This window comes from Phalangium opilio, unplaced genomic scaffold, assembly GCF_054372755.1.
Source record: "Phalangium opilio isolate 3A_F unplaced genomic scaffold, DU_Popi_V2 ptg001865l_1, whole genome shotgun sequence".
In the NCBI taxonomy this organism is placed as follows: domain Eukaryota; kingdom Metazoa; phylum Arthropoda; class Arachnida; order Opiliones; family Phalangiidae; genus Phalangium; species Phalangium opilio.
In genome coordinates, this window is record NW_028324263.1 from 15,616 (window position 1) to 22,489 (window position 6,874).

General features: G+C 47.4%; 2 non-coding genes across 2 annotated transcripts; both read right to left on the reverse strand.

Annotated features, from left to right (window-relative positions):
- Nucleotides 1-3,901: 3,901 nt before the first annotated feature.
- TRNAK-UUU (transfer RNA lysine (anticodon UUU)) lies at nt 3,902-3,974 on the reverse strand. Its single transcript has one exon. It is a non-coding gene; the product is annotated as a tRNA-Lys (tRNA).
- A 1,985-nt stretch (nt 3,975-5,959) lies between these two features.
- TRNAK-UUU (transfer RNA lysine (anticodon UUU)) lies at nt 5,960-6,032 on the reverse strand. The gene has a single exon. It is a non-coding gene; the product is annotated as a tRNA-Lys (tRNA).
- Between the last annotated feature and the right edge of the window lie 842 nt (nt 6,033-6,874).

The window sequence follows — 6,874 nt, forward strand, 5'->3', positions numbered from 1 at the left end:
GACGAACATTTTATTTTTGGGCTTCCGTGGCGCAATGTTTAGCGCGTTCGGCTGTTAACCGAAAGGTTGGTGGTTCGAGACCATCCGGGAGCGTTTTGTGAGGTCTCAGATGTAACGTAAAAAGTCAAAGTTTTTCCACAATACCTGACGACCATTTAATTTTTGGGCTTCCGTGGCGCATTGGTTAGCGCGTTCGGCTGTTAACCGAAAGGGTAGTGGTTCGAGCCCATCCGGGAGCGGAGTTGTGAGATCTCAGATGTGGCGTAAAAATTCAAAACTTTTCCACAATACGTGATAACCATTTACATTCTGAGCTTCCGTGGCTCAATGGTTAGCGCGTTCGGCTGTTAACCAATAGGTTGGTGGTTCGAGCCCATCCGGGAGCGGTGTTGTGAGTTCTCAGATGTGACGTAAAAATCCAAAGTTTTTCCACAATACCTGACGGCCATTTCATTTTTGGGCTTCCGTGGCGCAAAGGTTAGCGCGTTCGGCTGTTAACCGAAAGGTTGGTGGTTCGAGCCTATCCGGGAGCGGTGTTGTGAGGTCTCAGATGTGACGTAAAAAGTCAAGGTTTTTCCACAATACCTGACGACAATATTATTTTTGGGCTTCCGTGGCGCAATGGTTAGCGTGCTCAACTGTTATTCAAAAGGCTGGTGGTTCGAGCCCACCCGCGAGCGGTGTTGTGAGGTCTCAGATGTGACGTAAAAAGTCAAAGTTTTTCCACAATACATAACGATCATTTAATTTTTGGGCTTCCGTGGCGCATTGGTTAGCGCGTTCGGCTGTTAACCGAAAGGTTGGGGGTTCGAGCCCACCCAGGAGAGGTGTTGTGGGGTCTCAGATGTAGCGTAAAAATTCAAAACTTTTCCACAATACGTGATAACCATTTTATTTCTGAGCTTCCGTGGCTCAATGGTTAGCGCTTTCGGCTGTTAACCAATAGGTTGGTAGTTCGAGCTCACCTGGGAGCGGTGTTGTGGGATCTCAAATGTAACGTAAAAAGCAACGTTATTCCACAATACCTGACGACCATTTAATTTTTGGGCTTCCGTAGCGCAATGGTTAGCGCGTTCGGCTGTTAACCGAAAGGTTGGTGGTACGAGCCCATCCGGGAGCGGTGTTGTGAGGTCTCAGATGTGACGTAAAAAGTCAAAGTTTTTCCACAATACCTGACGACCATATAATTTTTGGGCTTCCGTGGCGCAATGGTTAGCGCGTTCAGCTGTTATTCAAAAGGTTGGTGATTCGAGCCCACCCGGGAGCGGTGTTGTGAGGTCTCAGATGTGACGTAAAAATTCAAAGTTTTTCCACAATACCTGACGAACATTTCATTTTTGGGCTTCCGTGGCGCAAAGGTTAGCGCGTTCGGCTGTTAACCGAAAGGTTGGTGGTACGAGCCCATCCGGGAGCGGTGTTGTGAGGTCTCAGATGTGACGTAAAAAGTCAAAGTTTTTCCACAATACCTGACGATCATTTAATTTTTGGGCTTCCGTGGCGCAATGGTTAGCGCGTTTGGCTGTTAACAGAAAGCTTGGTGGTTCGAGCCCATCCGGGAGCGTTTTGTGAGGTCTCAGATGTAACGTAAAAAGTCAGAGTTTTTCCACAATACCTGACGACCATTTAATTTCAGAGCTTCCGTGGCTCAATGGTTAGCGCGTTCGGCTTTTAACCGAAAGTTTGGTGGTTCGAGCCCATCCGGGAGCGTTTTGTGAGGTCTCAGATGTAACGTAAAAAGTCAGAGTTTTTCCACAATACCTGACGACCATTTAATTTTTGGGCTTCCGTGGCGCATTGGTTAGCGCGTTCGGCTGTTAACCGAAAGGGTAGTGGTTCGAGCCCATCCGGGAGCGGAGTTGTGAGATCTCAGATGTGGCGTAAAAATTCAAAACTTTTCCACAATACGTGATAACCATTTACATTCTGAGCTTCCGTGGCTCAATGGTTAGCGCGTTCGGCTGTTAACCAATAGGTTGGTGGTTCGAGCCCATCCGGGAGCGGTGTTGTGAGTTCTCAGATGTGACGTAAAAATCCATAGTTTTTCCACAATACCTGACGACCATTTAATTTTGGGACTTCCGTGTCGCATGGTTAGCGCGTTCGGCTGTTAACCGAAAGGTGGGTGGTTCGAGCCCATCCAGGAGCGGTGTTGTGAGGTCTCAGATGTGATGTAAAAAGTCAAAGTTTTTCCACAATACCTGACGACCTTATAATTTTTCTGCAGCCGAACGCGCTAATCATTGAGCCAAGGAAGCTCAGAAGTTAAATGGTTGTCACGTATAGTGGAAAAGCTTTGACTTTTTACGTTACATCTGAGACCCACCACACCTCTCCCGGGTGGGCTCGAACCACCAACCTTTCGGTTAACAGCTGAAAGCGCTAACCATTGCGCCACGGAAGCCCAAAAATTAAATGTTCGTCAGGTATTGTGGAAAAATTCTGACATTTTACGTTACATCTGAGACGTCACAACACCGCTCCCGGGAGGGCTCAAACCACCAGTCTTTTTAATAGCAGCTGAACGCGCTAACCATTGCGCCACGGAAGCCCAAAAATTAAATGGTCGTCAGGTAAAGTGGAAAAACCTTGACTTTTTACCTCACATCTGAGACGTCACAACACCGCTCCCGGATGGGCTCGAACCACCAACCTATTGGTTAACAGCCGAACGCGCTAACCATTGAGCCACGGAAGCTCAGAAATTAAATGGTCGTCAGGTATTGTCGAAAAACCGTGACTTTTACTTCACATCTGAGACCTCACAACACCGCTCCCGGTTGGGCGCGAACCACCAACCTATTGGTTAACAACCGAACGCGCTAATCGTTGAGCCACGGAAGCTCAGAAATTAAATTGTTGTCAGGTATTGTGGAAAAGTTATGACTTTTTACGTTACATCTGAGACCCTACAACACCTCTCCAGGGTGTTCTCGAACCACCAACCTTTAGGTTAACAGCCGGACGCGCTAACCATTGCACTACGGAAGCCCAAAAATTAAATGGTCGTCAGGTATTGTGGAAAACCTTTGGCTTTCTACGTTACATTTGAGATCCCACAACACCTGAACGCGCTAACCATTGCGCCACGGAAGCCCAAAAATTAAATGGTCGTCAGTTATTGTGGAAAAACTCTTACTTTTTTCGTTACAACTGAGACCTCACAACACCGCTCTCGGGTGGGCTCGAACCACCAACCTTGTGAATAACAGCTGAGCGCGCTAACCATTGCCCCACGGAAGCCCAAAAATTAAATGGTCGTCAGGTATTGTGGAAAAACTTTGCCTTTGTACGTTACATTTGAGATCCCACAACACCGCTCCCGGGTGGGCTCGAACCACCAACCTATTGGTTAACAGCCGAACGCGCTAAACATTGAGCCACGAAAGCTCAGAAATTAAACGGTTGTCACGTATTGTGGAAAAGTTTTGACTTTATACGCTACATCTGAGACCCCACAACACTTCTCTTGTTAGGGCTCGAACCACCAACCTTTCGGTTAACAGCCGAACGAACTAACCATTGCGCCACGGAAGCCCAAAAATTAAATGGTCGTCACGTATTGTGGAAAAACTTTGGATTTATATGTTACATTTGAGATCCCACAACACCGCTCCCGAGTGGGCTCGAACCACCAACCTATTGGTTAACAGGCGAACGCGCTAAACATTGAGCTACGAAAGCTCAGAAATTGAATGGTTGTCACGTATTGTGGAAAATTTTGACTTTTTACGCTACATCTGAGGCCCCACAACACCTCTATTGGGTGGGCTCGAACCACCAACCTTTCGGTTAACAGCCGAACGTGCTAACCATTGCGCCACGGAAGCCCAAAAATTAAATGGTCGGCAGGTAATGTGGAAAAACTTTGGCTTTTTACGTCACATCTGAGACCTCACAACACTGCTCCCGGATGGGCTCGAACCACCAACCTTTCGATTAAAAGCCGAACGCGCTAACCATTGCGCCACGGAAGCCCAAAAATTAAATGGTCGTCAGGTATTGTGGAAAAACTTTCGCTTTTTACGTTACATTTGAGACCCCACAACACCGCTTTTGGGTGGTCTCGAACCACCAACCTATTGGTTAACAGCCGAACGCGCAAACCATTGAGCCACGGAAGCTCAGAAATTAAATGGTTGTCACGTATTGTGGAAAAGTTTTGACTTTTTACGCTACATCTGAGACCCCACAACACCGCTCCCGGATGGGCTCGAACCACCAACCTTTCGATTAACAACCGAAAGCGCTAACCATTGCGCCACGGAAGCCCAAAAATTAAATGGTCGTCCGGTATTGTGGAAAAACTTTGGCTTTATACGTTACATTAGAAATCCCACAACACCGCTCCCGGGTGGGCTCGAACCACCAACCTATTGGTTAACAGGCGAAAGCGCTAAACATTGAGCCACGAAAGCTCAGAAAATAAATGGTTGTCACGTATTGTGGAAAAGTTTTGACTTTTTACGCTACATCTGAGACCCCACAACACCTCTCTTGGGTGGGCTCGAACCACCAACCTTTCGGTTAACAGCCGAACGTGCTAACCATTGCGCCACGGAAGCCCAAAAATTAAATGGTCGGCAGGTAATGTGGAAAAACTTTGGCTTTTTACGTCACATCTGAGACCTCACAACACCGCTCCCGGATGGGCTCGAACCACCAACCTTTCGATTAACAGCCGAACGCGCTAACCATTGCGCCACGGAAGCCCAAAAATTAAATGTTCGTCAGGTATTGTGGAAAAACTTTGCCTTTGTACGTTACATTTGAGTTCCCACAACACCGCTCCCGGGTGGGCTCGAACCACCAACCTATTGGTTAACAGCCGAACGCGCTAAACATTGAGCCACGAAAGCTCAGAAATTAAATGGTTGTCACGTATTGTGGAAAAGTTTTGACTTTATACGCTACATCTGAGACCCCACAACACCTCTCTTGTTAGGGCTCGAGCCACCAACCTTTCGGTTAACAGCCGAACGTGCTAACCATTGCGCCACGGAGGCCCAAAAATTAAATGGTCGTCACGTATTGTGGAAAAACTTTGGATTTATATGTTACATTTGAGATCCCACAACACCGCTCCCGAGTGGGCTCGAACCACCAACCTATTGGTTAACAGGCGAACGCGCTAAACATTGAGCCACGAAAGCTCAGAAATTAAATGGTTGTCACGTATTGTGGAAAAGTTTTGACATTTTACGCTACATCTGAGACCCCACAACACCTCTTTAGGGTCGGCTCGAACGACCAATCTTTCGGTTAACAGCTGACCGCGCTAACCATTGCGCCACGGAAGCCCAAAAATTAAATGGTCGTCAGGTATTGTGGAAAAACTCTTACTTTTTTCGTTACATCTGAGACCTCACAACCCGTCTCCCGGGTGGTCGCGAACCACCAACCTTTCGCTTAACAGCTGAACGCGCTAACCATTGCGCCACGGAAGCCCAAAAATTAAATGGTCGTCAGGTATTGTGGAAAAACTCTTACTTTTTTCGTTACATCTGAGACCTCACAACACCGCTCTCGGGTGGGCTCGAACCACCAACCTTGTGAATAACAGCTGAGCGCGCTAACCATTGCCCCACGGAAGCCCAAAAATTAAATGTTCGTCAGGTATTGTGGAAAAACTTTGCCTTTGTACGTTACATTTGAGTTCCCACAACACCGCTCCCGGGTGGGCTCGAACCACCAACCTATTGGTTAACAGCCGAACGCGCTAAACATTGAGCCACGAAAGCTCAGAAATTAAATGGTTGTCACGTATTGTGGAAAAGTTTTGACTTTATACGCTACATCTGAGACCCCACAACACCTCTCTTGTTAGGGCTCGAGCCACCAACCTTTCGGTTAACAGCCGAACGTGCTAACCATTGCGCCACGGAGGCCCAAAAATTAAATGGTCGTCAGGTATTGTGGAAAAACTTTGGCTTTTTACGTCACATCTGAGACCTCACAACACTGCTCCCGGATGGGCTCGAACCACCAACCTTTCGATTAAAAGCCGAACGCGCTAACCATTGCGCCACGGAAGCCCAAAAATTAAATGGTCGTCAGGTATTGTGGAAAAACTTTCGCTTTTTACGTTACATTTGAGACCCCACAACACCGCTTTTGGGTGGTCTCGAACCACCAACCTATTGGTTAACAGCCGAACGCGCAAACCATTGAGCCACGGAAGCTCAGAAATTAAATGGTTGTCACGTATTGTGGAAAAGTTTTGACTTTTTACGCTACATCTGAGACCCCACAACACCGCTCCCGGATGGGCTCGAACCACCAACCTTTCGATTAACAACCGAAAGCGCTAACCATTGCGCCACGGAAGCCCAAAAATTAAATGGTCGTCCGGTATTGTGGAAAAACTTTGGCTTTATACGTTACATTAGAAATCCCACAACACCGCTTCCGGGTGGGCTCGAACCACCAACCTATTGGTTAACAGGCGAAAGCGCTAAACATTGAGCCACGAAAGCTCAGAAAATAAATGGTTGTCACGTATTGTGGAAAAGTTTTGACTTTTTACGCTACATCTGAGACCCCACAACACCTCTCTTGGGTGGGCTCGAACCACCAACCTTTCGGTTAACAGCCGAACGTGCTAACCATTGCGCCACGGAAGCCCAAAAATTAAATGGTCGGCAGGTAATGTGGAAAAACTTTGGCTTTTTACGTCACATCTGAGACCTCACAACACCGCTCCCGGATGGGCTCGAACCACCAACCTTTCGATTAACAGCCGAACGCGCTAACCATTGCGCCACGGAAGCCCAAAAATTGAATGGTCGTCAGGTATTGTGGAAAAACTTTCGCTTTTTACGTTACATTTGAGACCCCACAACACCGCTTCCGGGTGGTCTCGAACCACCAACCTATT